The following is a 15697-nucleotide window of genomic DNA, read 5'->3' as shown; positions in this document are numbered from 1 at the left end:
TGGGAGTGCCTCAGGGTTCTGTACTTGACCCTCTGATGTTTTCTCTGTACACTCAGTCTCTGTTTAGGAGACTGATATCTTCATTTGGTCTTAAAGGACAACTAAACCCTGGAAATGAATTTGGCAAAAAATGCCATATTTTATATATTAAACTTATTGCACCAGCCTAAAGTTTCTAGATGCAACAGTACCCAAAACAGCTTATGGCCTTCCCATCTAAACCTAGAGCTTCTTGTCCTTTTACCAAACAACACTTAACCCTGTTAATTCAACATGCTGCCCAGGGTTGTCTTACACCAGTCACCTGCCATTTTTTACATCACAATATTTCCAAAATATGGCCCTTCCTTTGAAAAGTAACTTCAAAAACACTAATCCAGGCCTTTATCCTATGCTGTTTAGATTACTGCAGCCTCCTACTAACTGGTCTCCAAGACTCCCACGTCTTTCCCCTGCAATCACTCTTAAATTCTGCTGCTAGAATTTTCCTGTTTCTCCTAAGAGGCATCCAGTTTATCCCCTGGTATGTTATACACTAACTACCCACTGTGTCTTTTACCACATTGAACTTAATCTCTGTATATTTGAATTTATTTGTTGTTTTTATTTTACTGGTTGTCCTACCTGTGTGTATTTTTATACATTGTAAGATTGTATAGTTCTTTATAAATAAAGTTATAGATACATACATATGTGTACTTGGAGAAATTGATTATGTGGATGTAGCCTTATACAGAAGTTGTACAATTAAAATGAGCAGCAGGGATGAAGTTAACATTTATTCTGACATGTTTTGTTTCATATATGTCCCCACACTGATGCTTGCCAAATTCATAATTTAATTTTGTGCTCAATAATTCTGTATTAAAGGAGAAGGAAAGCTCCAAGACAGTTTATTGCCAACAGATTAGCCACAATAGTGAAAGCTAGAACGCTATATTTATTCTGCAGAATGCTTTACCATACCCGAATAAACAGCTCTAGACACTGTCATATAAGCTTGGTGTGACATCACTTCCAGCCTGAGTCTCTCCCTGCTCACTTACAGCTCTGAGCTCAGATTACAGCATGGATGGGAGGAGGGAGGGGGAGAGGAACAAACTGAGCATGCTCAAGCCCTGCCCTGGAGGTTTATGCTGAAAACAGGAAGTCTTCATTTCACAGAGGACTCAGAGCAGCATTACTTTAAGGGTTTACTGGTGTATTTATATAGACCTTTCTGATAAAGCTTACTTAATTTTAGGCTTTCCTTCTCCTTTAATTAAATAGCAACTATAATGCTACATGGCACAATATGCAATGCAATCATCATTACATGAACTAGAGGTTTTGCAAAAGTAATATTGACCAATTTCTCATATTACTAAATAACAATAACAAACCCTACAACAAAAATGTTATTTGTGATATTTTTATTTCAAAAAATGTTTTAAATTTGAAATATCTGAAATATGTTTACATTAATAACATCTTAATTTTCTCCCATTCTTCCACACAGATCTGCACCAGGTTCTTCATGTTAGACATTTAGATGATGTTTATGAACCTCAGTTTTAAAATATGTTCACAACAGAATTGAAACAAAGGCTATGACAGGTTATTGTAGGACATTCAGCTTTTTGTTCTTCAGCAAATACAGTGTTATTTTTAGCCTTGTGTTTGGGCTCAATGACCTGCTAAAAGGTGAAAGTGGTTCTGTTACAGAAATTCTCTGTAATGCACAGAACCCATTCTTTCCTTTTTTTATAAAAAGCAGCCCCTTTGCATGAAAGTACTGCCTCCATTTGTCACTGTCACTTTAAAGACAACAAGGAAAATCTGCTTTGGTCTCGTGTGATCACAAAACATCATAACTGGGTTGCTGCCATTAATTTTGGGAGATTTTACAGTTCAGTTCTGGTAGGCACAAAACTAATGCAAATACTGGTAACCTGGGTAAAAGTTCATGGCCAGCGAAACATCTGAGTGGCTCAAGAACAAAAAGGTGAATTTATTTGAAACTTATTCAGATAGCAAATATCAGTTACTTTCTTTACTACTGTATTCATACTGTAATAAAAGTCATAGGAAAACAAAACGCTACTGAATTGGTCTGCCATATATTTTTGAAATACACTAGATAGACAGACAGACAGACAGACAGACAGATAGATAGATAGATGAAGGATCGATAATAGATAGAAGATAGATAGATAGATGATAGATGATAGATAGATAGATAGATAGATAGATAGATAGATAGATAGATAGATAGATAGACAGACAGACAGACAGACAGACAGATAGTGGCTCAAGAACAAAAAGGTGAATTTCTACAATGGATTATACTGAAACTTATTCTGATAGCAAATATCAGTTATTTCTTTACTGTTGTATTCATACTGTAATAAAAGTCATAGGTAAACACTACTGAATTGTTCTGCCATATGTTTTTGAAAGACACTAGACAGACAAACAGACAGACAGACAGACAGATAGATAGATCGATGTATTGATAGATGATAGATAGATAGATAGATAGATAGATAGATAGATAGATAGATAGATAGATAGTGTAAATTCACAATCTTCACTCAGGGTTCAGGCTGTGCATTAATTAAACATATTATTTTTAGGAAATGTAGAGCTGGAAATCCCAGAGCAGCTGAAGTACAAGAAACGCATGTTCCACTGGGACAGAGTAAACATATCAGTAGATGTCTGACTAGTAGAAAAATTGATGAGAGTTGTAGTTAAGCAATTTCATGGAAGCAGAACCTATCCCAAGACAAGACTAAGCCTGTCAGACAAGAATGTCAGCTGTCACAAACTATACATACTTATTAGTGAAATGCATTACAGTCTACAGATCCTGCTCATTAGAGCAGCAAAAGTCTAGTCAGGTTTGCCTTAAATAAAAATAGATGTACTATATGGGAAGTCAATTTTGGCAGTACAGAATATCTAGGACATTCCACACAAGAAGATGTTAATTGAAGCTCTCTAAGCACCAAGTGTATAATGTGTGCCAGATGAAGCTTTCAATGCACCTGCAGTTGGATTTTTAAAACTAAGAGCGTATGAACATGAGTTGGATTCACAGATCCCAGTGCTAAATAGATATTAATATAGTAACAGCCAGCCTCAGGCAGCACACAGCTCATCTGCCCAGGAAAACTCTGCTGCTTCTTGCAGAAGAGCCTTATCCAACTCACTACAATGTCAGCAAGCAGGGGAATGCAGATAAAGCTCAAGCAGAAGGATGAGAAGTTACTGGAGCAGATAATCTGACCTCCAATTATTAATATCTTGACTTTTTATTTTGTATTAGCCTGGCAATTTTTTATTAAAAATTAAAATGAAATAAAAAATGTTTAATTAAAAAAACAGTATTCATAGATATTTGAAGCACCGATTTTAAATACATCATCTTGAATACTTTTCTTTTGCTTCATGGTCTCCTTTGTGCCCAAAGTTGTAGCAAATTATCAGAATAACAAATATATCAGCATTCATATTGGCATCAGTATGTGTCATCAATGCGACCTTTTATCCAACCCGCTTGGGACCTGGGGTTTCCGGATAACAGGTCTTTCTGTAATTTGGAACTTTATACCTTACGTCTAAAATATCATGTAAACATTAAATAAAGGCAATAGGTGGATTTGCTTCCAATAAGGATTAATTATATCTTAAATGGATCAAAGACAGGGTAGTGTTTTATTATTACAGAGAAAAATTAAATAATATTAAAAAAATGTGGATTATTTGGCTAACATGGGGTAAAATGGGAGATCGAATTCGGAACATTCTGGAAATTGGGTTTCCAGATAACATATCACATATCTGGATATGTTTTGCGGTCTGCCGGTACAAGCTCTGTGATATTTTCATCCTTAAAGGAGAACTAAACCTTAAAGGGATACTGTCATGGGAAAACATTTTTTTTTTTTCAAAATGCATCCGTTAATAGTGCTGCTCCAGCAGAATTCTGCACTGAAATCTATTTTTCAAAAGAGCAAACAGATTTTGTTATATTCAATTTTGAAATCTGTCATGGGGCTAGACATTTTGTCAATTTCCCAGCTGTCCCCAGTCATGTGACTTGTGCTCTGATAAACTTCAATCACTCTTTACTGCTGTACATGCATCATCTACATAGGTTTTAAGCATTTCATTTACTGGTTCATTTTCGGAGCGCAAAGAGTATGAATGTTTGTGAAAATACGAATAAAGAAGAAACTAAGATATAGAAAAGTGCTTATCTGGGATGTAGCATAATTGCATTTATGACTCCCACAGCTGGTATAGAACTGCAGTGAATTCTTTTTGTTTTAAAGGTCATTTTTTATAGTACCTTTGTGCTCCACAGAAACTGTCTCCATTTTTTTGTCTTCTCTTTTTTTAATAGGCTAAATCCATCAACTGTACAAATCTGTATCCGAACATAACACGACAGCCTCCCTGTCACGCACAGAGATTACAGATTGTGTAATCTGTCTGCCAGAAGGCTTTCAAAGCTGAGTTCAACATCACTGTATTGTGATTAGCTATAGCCTAGAGGTGGCTTAAACCCACTGTCTGTGGTTATCTTTGAGCATTTTTATCTTTTTTCCCCCGAAAAAATTAGCAGCTTCATCTGTGGGAGATTTTGTCCTAAGGTACTGCCTTACAAATTAGCTAATTTATTTAGGAGATTCATAGGAAATACTCACTGCCACTTGCTGTAATTTTTAGTTTTCAGAATACTTAATACAGCAAATGGAACCCATCATACAGTATATCCTTTATATCTGTAAGGTTTTAGTTCATGAACTATACATTGGCATGGTGTGTGCATCAATTTCCTGAAATGATCAAGTAGGGAATTGTGATCCGCAAACTGAAAATGGGATTCATAAGATTTTCTCCTAACCGCTATGCCTTTAAACATTCTCTTAAAATGGACATCAAGCTGAAGATGATGCTCATCAAAGTTAATATCTCATCAGGATATACTATATACAACTGTTGGCTTTTAATTGAACTGCCCAAATCAACATCTATAACATATGTAACATTATAGTAAATTGGAGCGGCCCTTTTCTCTAGAACTAAGAGCTTTACCTTATAATTGCCCCGGATGAGACCTTTTTACTCAGGAGAGACCCCCTTGCTGCACTGGAGGCAATGTACTATTAAACTGATTTTTTTTCACAGAATTGGGCACCATTGCTTCTTAGAATTTTAGCAGGACACCTTTATTGAGAACAATCTACAAAGGAGATCACAGAAATCAGTTTACTGACTACACAGAACTGTGAGCAGAGCATTCACCTCTATAGAACCAAATTTGCTTAGAGTTCTCTTCCCTTCTCTTGGAACTCCTTTTTAAATTGATCCCATATAGAATTATCTAGCCCCTAGTCCTACACACTGGTTGCCTCTCGGGGCAACAATGCCTCAGGGACACTAGTCCCTCTAACGCTACTTGGTGGAGCTAGGGTTGCCATCTTTTTTGGAAAAAAATACCGGCCTTCCTGTATATTTCGATTTTTTCCCTATTAATAACATTGGGGTCAAGCATCATTTTTACCGGTCAGACCGGTAAAATACCGGCCAGGTGGCAACCCTAGGTGGAGCCCAAAGATGTTCAGCTAAAGAGCCCTGAGCCTGTCACTGCACTTTATCGTGACTCCCTTTCCATAGGGAGTATAATATATATTAGCACACTGACACCTCGTGGCTAAACTAAGGAACTCTAAAGGTCATAAGGTGACCCAGGAAGAGTTTCTCCTTCATAAACTAAGGGGCCCTTTAGTGGCCAAACTTTAGGGGACTGCACAAAAAAGGGGGAAACTACCTCCCAACTGTCCCATTTTGAACAGGACAGTCCCAATTTTGACAGCTCAACCCACAGTCCCGACTTCTTAAGACTTTCTCTTTGATCTCCTGCACTAAACAGCCAAAAAAGATACAATAGTTCTAACTTAATTGGCTTTTGACAGTGAGCCCAGAACAGCCACCTGGTGCACTTGGATACTTTTGTAAGATAAGCAAAGAAACAATTGTAACAATTTAACATAAGCAGGTCTCTTGGGGAGACTGAGACTAGCAGCTTAAAGGCAAAACTGTAATAACACAAAAAACACAGAAATGTGTTCAAACTTTCATAACCTGCCAAATTTTGTAAAATGAACATGGTAATTAGGGGGCATAGCCACAAAAATGGGTATGGTCAAAAAATGTCACCTTGCTACGAGCACCAAATCTTTTTGTCCCTCTTTATATTTCAAAAAGGTTGAGAGGTATGCTAGTCCCCTAAACATACATATAGCAAGAAGTATCCATATACTTCAGAGGGCCTCACAAGGATATGATGAAATGGTAGATACAGGTATGGGACCTGTTATCCATAATGCTCGGGACCTAGGGTTTTCTGAATAAGGGATATTTTAAAATTTGCATACTTTGTCTACTAAAAATATATTTAAACATTAAATAAGCCCAATAGCATTGTTTGCATCCAATATGGAGTAATCATATCTCAGTTAGGGTCAAGAACAAAGTACTGTTTATTATTACAGGCACAAAGGATAATGGATCCTATACCTGTACTAAAATATACTAAATTATTTTTCTGTAAGCAGACTCTAGCACAATATTCAGGAATAGAAAGGAAACTAAGTTCAATTAATGAAATCTAGTAAATAACAAACATTAACTATTCTCCAAACAGAAATACAAGAAGTATCCATACACCACAGAAGGCCTCACGAGGATTTCATAACATGTTCATAAAGACAGCTTCATAATATTTCATAGATTCCATGTTTTTTCAGGTGTGCTCTGGCAAGTAGAGGGGTTAAAACTACACAAAGCCTGCTGGGGGAGGCTTTTTAGAGATGTTGCCTCTCTCTGCTGCTCTAGTTGACTGAGCAAACAGGTTTTGTGTATTGAAGTGGGGTGTTAAAAGTGGGGAGAAAAATCACACGGACGAGGGTGGGGGCGGGCCCGGCTGCATGGCCCACACCAGGGCCCGTCCCCACCTAGTTCCGTTACTGTGCCTGACTTTGATTTGTGTTGCTCCCTGGGTACTGTGTTGTCTAGTTTACCTGTTCTAGTTTCTGCCTGTGTTTAATCCCAGGTACTCCGCTATCAGCTAATACAATACCTGGCACTGTTGTGACTTGTAGTTCTGCATCCAGCTATACTTGCAAGCAAGGCGATGGGGCTGATTAATATAATTCTTGGAATTGTTGTAGCAATATAGTTCTAATAAGAACATTGAGTCTCAAGGGTTCCTCATTCTATAATGGGATTCACAAAAGGGGTAATACTGAGACAAAATAAATGTGAAGATAAATTGGATTTCCTACCATATTCATAAACCTTTATCCCGACTTATTTGTCTTTTAAAAAGACAGTTTCCATATTTTTACAAGACATTTTTAACATTGTTTCTGAATTTTAGCTTTAGCTCTTCCTATATGCATCAACTAAATCTATCAATTTAAAACGGTTAAAGAGTTGGCGACCACCCTCCCTCCCAGAGCTGCTTTAGCAGGTGAAAAATTTAACCATACACTTCAATATTACAAAAACGGTCACAAATAGAAAAAAGGAAGTAATTGGAAAAAGTCTTTATTTCTGGTGATCTATCTGAACCCAACTGAACTGAAAAAAAATTGTTTGGAGGTGAACATCCTATAAAAGGCCATTTGGGAGGATATGTGCTTTATATACATTTTTATGATATATTCCCTAATATTGCCTTAATCATTAAGAAAAACCATACAATAGTAATGCAAATAGGGTAAAACAAGCTTCTTTTATATATTAAATGGCAAAAAAGGCTATTTTATTATTTTTACTTGTTTATAAAAATACTAAAATGTTTTACACTTTTCTAAATTTACACAGAAAACTGGGCTTTTACCTCAACAGTATGCTACTAATGCCCATGAATATATTGAGTGCTGAGGACACAAGGGAAGAGCTTTACTCAGAAAATGTTATTAAAAATGTTACATAGTTACATAGTTAAATTGGGTTGAAAAAAGACAAAGTCCATCAAGTTCAACCCCTCCAAATGAAAACCCAGCATCCATACATACACCCCTCCCCACTTCCTCCCTACTTTTAATTAAATTCTATCTACCCATACCTATACTAACTATAGAGTTTAGTATCACAATAGCCTTTGATATTATGTCTGTCCAAAAAATCATCCAAGCCATTCTTAAAGGCATTAACTGAATCAGCCATCACAACATCACCCGGCAGTGCATTCCACAACCTCACTGTCCTGACTGTGAAGAACCCTCTACGTTGCTTCAAATGAAAGTTCTTTTCTTCTAGTCTAAAGGGGTGGCCTCTGGTACGGTGATCCTCTTTATGGGTAAAAAGGTCCCCTGCCATTTGTCTATAATGTCCTCTAATGTACTTGTAAAGTGTAATCATGTCCCCTCGCAAATGCATTTCTTTTCCATTTTTATCATGTTAACATATTTACAAAAGTGTCTATAAACTATCTTTCTTTCACTAAAAATAAAAATTGGAGGTTGAGCTGGTATTTTGGTGGATTCTGGTTTGTGTTTGCCATCTTGTCTTTGGTCCATGTGTCTTTGTTGTAAAACACCAATAAAGTTTATCATTTTCAAAACAAGACTACCCAGCACATGATCCTACAGCAGGACGAGGTGTTTGTTTTCATTTCAGGTAGCTGAATGTTGTATACTAGGAGCAATAGATCGAAAATGTCATCTACAAAAGTTGGAACAGCTTTAGTAAACTCTTCCTCCAATTATTACATAAATTATTTCCAAAAATTACATGACATTTACCCAAAGTTGCTGACAGATCATGAAATGGATGATAGCTACTGAAAATTGGATATAGGATTGTGCGGCAATATATTTTAGAGAGCAATACTGATGCCTTGGTACTATAGATACATTTACAAGTAAATCCCTACAGCTCATATAAACCTTTCATCACAAAGTAATAGATATGTGTCTTTAAAAGCAACTTGCTGAAATGGTGGAGATGCATCAATTTCTTTGGACTATCCCTATGATCATGCTTTTCTGCTGGCACAGTAAGCATTCTTACGTGAAATGTTTTCAGGGCCTGTGAGATTTACTATTTGCAATGACATTTATGTTACTAGGAAATGCAGGTTTAAATGGATAACCAATGTAAGAGAAACGCATATTGTATGGCTGAACACTAATTTCTTGCTAGGATTTATTTGCACTCTGTTTAATGGATAGCCGCAGAAAAGTTCAGTGACTGGTGTATCCGTGCTTAGCCACCACTGTTAGAATTAAATAGTTCTTCTTTGTCTCTTTCTATTGTTCATTTCTCTCCTCCCTTTTGGCTTCTCTTTTACTTTGTCCTATGTACACATTGTCAAAATGCATTCTGTTTATGACAGTTTTAAGTGAGAAAGAACAGATGCAGGAACAGCTGGCAACATTTGGCAATTTATTTGGGAAAGTGGAAGTTATTTCAGCAAAACAACACACTGGTTATTTTCACTCGAGTGCTTGCAATTTTAATGACATCTGCCATATTTTGGTCTTCAAAATAATAAAAGCCAATCTGTAAGTTCTGCTGGGGAGCCAATTAAATGCATATTGAGTACATATTTATTACAAACTGTGCATCTTTTTATAGTTAAATCACTTTTTCTTTACAACTGAATGACTTGTTTATCAGAGTGGTCCCTGAACCTTTTTACCACATTCAATTGTAAAAAATTTCCTGGTGGAGCCAAATATGGGCTGTGATTGGCTATTTGATAGCCTCTATGTGGACTAACAGACAAAGAGTCTTTGTTTGACAGTAAACCTTGTTTTTATACAACCAAAACTTGACTCCAAACTAGGAATTGAAAAATAAGCACCCGCTTTGAGGCCACTGAGAGCAAAATACATGGGGTTGGTGAGCAACATGTTGCCCATGAGCCACTGGTTGGGGATCTTTACTCTATAGCATAATGCACTATGTTAGATTTATGTCACAGCCTGCTTTTTCTGCATATTACTATGGACCTCAAATAAAGTACATAGGGCAATGGTGAAGCTTGCAAGGTATTCATATAATGAATAGAAGAAAGTCCTTGTACAAGCAGTACCCACTACACAACTGAACTTAACTTTGAAGAAATGTGACCTAAGCATACTAAAGAAACTCACCGAAAATATCCACAGTATATTGGCTCTCAGGTCCAAGATAACACTGATAAAGGTAAGTACCTAGGAATAAAATTCCAAAATGTATGAACTGTTGGAAAGCTTATTGTACCCCAGGAGCATATCCTTTTCTGTCGAACAAAAATAATGGATGTTCCTCCATAGGTTCCACCTGCTTTACTTCAGGCACCATTCTTTGTCCTTGTGGACCCACTGGAATCACTGTTACATGTTGAAACGTGCACTTATACTGGAACTCCGTTGGATTTTAATTGGAAAAAAAAGTTATATATTTCTCTACCTTGGTCCTTTTCACTCTCTGGCTTCTTCTGAAATTGGTCTGTGCCAAAAACTGAACCCAATGAACCTTTAGAATCAATTCATTATATGTTTGCTGTAATACAATTTCTTGTTCATCACCATTGTATTAAATAAAATTCCATTTAGCATTATATATTGCCAAAAGTTATGTTAAATTGGGTATAATGGAAAATACTGCAGGTGAGGGGTTCAAACCTTACACTGCCACACTCTTAACAGGGAAAATTACTACCCAGCCTTGTATAACTATGCTAGTAGGAAAGTCTTGTTCAAATGGTTAAAACTTGAGTGAAATTGACGGGGACATGATACTGGTATCGGTTATATGCACTACTACTTGAGGGATTTTAATAGCACAAAAAAAAGAAAGGTTTGCCTGCAGCAATGCATAAAGGAATCTTTGTATTTGTTGTCTAGTCAAAGCAGACATTAGGTGCTGGGCTCCTTTGCACCTCTTGCACAATACAAATTGCAATGGGTCACTTGATACTAGGTACAATTATGGTTAGGCACAGATGGTCACAAGCAGGTTTCAAGTAATGCTTAGAATTTTAATGGGTATAATTTTTCAGTTTCCATCAATCTAATAATATTATAACTTGGGTAAAAACCGTATACATTATAGACATACCTGCCAAGCTGCATTTACGATATGGTAATTCATTTAATGACAACAAGAATTAATTTATTATAATTTATATTAGTTGAAAAAAAAATACACACTTGCTTCTATTAGGTTTTTCTCTTTGAACATCAATATTTTGTAAACACTTGACGCAGAGACTTTATTCTCTGGCAAGAAATGGTATATTTGTTTTACCAAGAAAACTACCGTATAATTATCAAAGCCAAGGAGGCAACAGGGAAATTGCACAGAAAACTCAAGACTTTTCACCTTCTCTCTTTGCTTCTGTGATGTATGCATTAGTTGGCTGAACAGCTTTATTTATTCATTAAGTCTTGCATAAAATTTAAATGGTAGGCTTATGCAAAGTCCTTTTTTCATTTTCTCAGTTTGGTTGCCAGTAAAGTTATGCTCAGATTCATTTTTTCTATTGGTATAAGATTACTTAACTGTAACTATTTTAAATTAATTTTCAATGTTTGCCTGCCAGTGGAGACTGGCACAGAATGATGCAAATATAAATCTGCATTCTTCTCTTGGAGTCCGATTTGTTGCTGCTTGGGTGCAAAATATTTTCTATTCACACCAAAAAGGTAGAAGCACTGTAATGAAAAAGGGAAACCAATTATCCATTAAATAATTTAAAGCTGTTTCTGATATGAATACGTGTCAAAGTGTGAAGATTTGGTAAAGAACGTAGTAATCACAAAAGTTATCAAACATATACGAAGCTTAGCCTTTTAAGTTTTTTGAAATTCAATCATCATTTGTTCATCATTCATTTGTTTGATTGAATTAGTTGGCAAGAACTATACTGCTTAAAACAAAAATAGCCACCTGTGTTTCACATAGTTTTTGTGGCACACTATCCTGCATAGGACCTCTTCCTGCACATTGTTTAGGCCTATATTGCATATATAGAACACAATTATAATAAGCATTTGAGTCATGCAGGAAACTGGGGAAATGGAAAATCAAACGGCTTTAAAACTCACAAAGATTGTTAATCTCTCTTGTTTGCTTAACAGGTCAGTGATCAGTGTTATCAGTGAATGTTTAAAAAAACATTTAAAGAAACAGGAAAAGAGAATACGAAAAAAAACTGAGGGCAGAAGACAAAATGGGAGAACAAAAGGGGAAAGATAAAATAGATAAAAGGAATGGGGAATGAAAAGAGAGACTGTTACGTGAAAAAGGCAAAAAAGAGATCAAATGGAAAGGGAAGAGGAGGGACAATGTGAAAACTGTCAAGAAAAGAAAAAATAAAACAATAAGAAAGAGAAGAAACTTTAAAAGGGAACAGCTTCATCATATGAAACATTCTAAATGTAACCAATTGAAAATTCTGTACCGTTTCTTTTTGACTGACAGATCTTAGATATCTTTCCTAGCAGACATATTACAGCTATTATCGAGGAGCCAGAAGATGGAAGCATGGAACTTCGCTGGAAGAATCTGCGCAGAGGGGTAAGTATGGAGTATGGGGCATCTCCCCAGGGGGGTAGTTAGCCTGGGGGCTACAGGTGTTTTTTACCCACAGGTTGATTTCTCCTTTAAGCTGCAAAAACAGAAAAAAACCCATCCGAGAAATTTCTATAATATTGGAGTGGCAAAATCTACAGTTTGGTACATCCAGAGAAAGAAAGAAAGCACTGGTGAACTCAGCAACGTAAAAAGACCTGGACGGCCACGGAAGACAAAAGTGGTGGATGATCGCAGAATCATTTCCTTGGTGAAGAGAAACCCGCTCACAACAGCCAAACAAGTGAACAACACTGCAGGCAGTGACGAGGCAGTGTGATGGCTTGGGTGTGCATGGCTGCCAGTGGCACTGGAACACTATTGTTTATCCATGATGTGACACAGGACAGAAGCAGCCGATTGAATTCGGAGGTGTTCAGAGACACTGTCTGCTCAAATCCAGCTAAATGCAGTCAAATTGATTGGGAGGCGTTTCATAATACAGATGGACAATGACCCAAAACATACAGCCAAAGCAACCCAGGAGTTTATTAAAGCAAAGAAGTGGAATATTCTTGTATGGCCAGTGCTCATACATGGTCAGTCACCTGATCTGAACCCAATTGAGCATGCATTTCACTTGTTGAAGACTAAACTTCGGACAGAAAGGCCCACAACCAAAAAGCAACTGAAAGCCACTGCAGTAAAGACCTGGCAGAGCATAAAAAATTAGAAAACCCAGAATCTGGTGATGTCCATGAGTTCAAGACTTCAGATTTCCAGCAAAGGGTTTTCAACCAAGTATTAGAAATAAGCATTTTATTTTCAGTTTTTTAATTTGTCCAATTACTTTTGAGCCCCTGAAATTAAGGGGGTTATTTATCAAAGTCCGAATTTATCTCAATATTTTCAGCTACAGCCTCCAATCAAATCCACTCTGGTTTTTTATGCTTATTTATTATTACATTTTCCTGAAAATTTGGTTTGCAGGAAAAAAATCTGATTTTCAAGATTTTTTCAAATTTTTCTTTCGATTTTCGCAATTTATTTGGAATTTTCACCCGAACACGTAGGGGCCCATTTACTTAGCTCGAGTGAAGGAATAGAGGAAACAAACCAATTTCAAATGTTTTTTTTGGCTACTTCGACCATCGAATGGGCTACTTCGACCTTCGACCACGACTTCGAATCGAATGATTTTAAAAATCGTTCGATTCAACCATTCGATAGTCAAAGTACTGTCTCTTTAAGAAAAACTTCGACCCCCTAGTTCACCACCTAAGAGCTACCAAAGTCAATGTTAGCCTATGGGGAAGGTCCCCATTGGCTTTCAAAGTATTTTTTCGTCGAACAAAACTGTTGCATCGAATAGCGCTAAATCCTTCGACTTCGATATTCGAAGTTGAACGATTTAACTTCGACAGTCGAATATCGAGGGTTAATTAACCCTCGATATTCGACCTTAAGTAAATTTGCCCCCAATGTATTGCACAAAAATCTCACATCATAAAATCATTCGGAATACTCCCATTGACTTATAAGCAACCTCAACAGGTCTGAGATGCCGGATTTTCCAGCGAAATTCGCAAAATCTGCGAACACAAATTTTGACGTCGTGACAATTCTGACGCCTGCAAAAAATCCAACGCTTATTAATTGTCGCCAGCGTCAGAATTGTTGCTGGCGGCAAAAAAAAGTTTTGGTGAAGCAAAACAGGAGAAATTCGCCCATCACTATATATGACTACAATTTCGCACCTGAACCTGGACAGTTGCTGCCATGACAGTTACACAAATATGTATCATGCATTCCTTCATATAAAAATTAAAAAAGAGAAATATTTGCTAGCACTTTAAAATGTAGCAAATTCAGAAGTTTCTGGTAGGCATTGACATTAACTGGCCTTTTTTTTTTTTGGTTTAACACCACTATCTCACAGTTTGCAGAGGGCACTGGATGTGACACAGACAGCTTAATCTCACAGAAGCAGAAGTCTGCTCTTGAAAAGGGGCATAGGAAAGACAGATGACAAGCATTTCTGCTCACTTAGACAAATTTATAAACTGAACACAAACAATCATGCATGTTAACTTCAAGACATGACGGCATTTTATCAAATTTTATTTTTCAATTTTCATGCATAACAAGCTTTCCAATTTAATTTTTTACATTTAACATTTATAATATATGCTCTATATATTTCATATAGTTCATGCTTTCCTGACATAACTGCTTTCTATGTGTTTGGTTGGTTTTATCTTTCACATTTTTAACTGATTTGTGGAATATAGTTTCAATATTAACATGCATCTTCATGTTTATTTTTCAAAACTAGAAAAGTGCAGCTTAACACAACTTTACTAGGATGTAGGAAAAGGGAGAAATTTGGTTTATTTTGCTTTTAATTTTCTTTTCCATTTTTTAGTGGTACAGGTATGGGATTCTTTAACCTGTAAATCCATTATCCAGAAAGGCATCTCCTATACTCCATTATAATCAAATAATCCAATTTTTTTAAAATTACTTACTTTCTCTCTGTATTAATAAAACATTACCTTGTACTTGATCCAAACTAAGATATAATTAATCCTTATTGGATGCAAACTCAGCTCATTTGGTTTATTTAATGTTTATATGATTTTCTAGTAGGCTTAAGGCATGAAGATCCAAATTACAGAAATATCTGTTATCCGTGTCCTGAGCATTCTGGATAACAGGTCCCATACCTGTACTACACAATTCCAGAATAAAATAACATATCCCTCTTGTATGGCTTTCACTATCTTCTGTAAAGGTTATTCTCACTTGCTCCAGATTGTACCATACTCTAAAACAGCATTCTTATAATCCACCAAATCTGACTGACTAAGCAATTGAGAGACTGTGAGTAAAGCCAGGAGACTGAGTAATCCCTGTGACTACCAGGGTGACCTCAAACATTTGTGTAGTTTTTTGCAGGTAGTCCACAAGGGACCCAATGTAGGGAGGGAGTTCTTTCTTATGATTTATGTTTTCTATGTTGAAATGCTTACCCCTGTGTTTCACTAAACTGTATGTGATCTTGCAGGCTTACAACACTCCACATGACCTTGTTTGTGCTGTAGCTAATTTATTATTCCAACTAACTATTCAC

The sequence above is a fragment of the Xenopus laevis genome, chromosome 2S (assembly GCF_017654675.1).
Source record: "Xenopus laevis strain J_2021 chromosome 2S, Xenopus_laevis_v10.1, whole genome shotgun sequence".
Classification (NCBI taxonomy): domain Eukaryota; kingdom Metazoa; phylum Chordata; class Amphibia; order Anura; family Pipidae; genus Xenopus; species Xenopus laevis.
Note: the sequence above shows the minus strand (reverse complement) of the source record.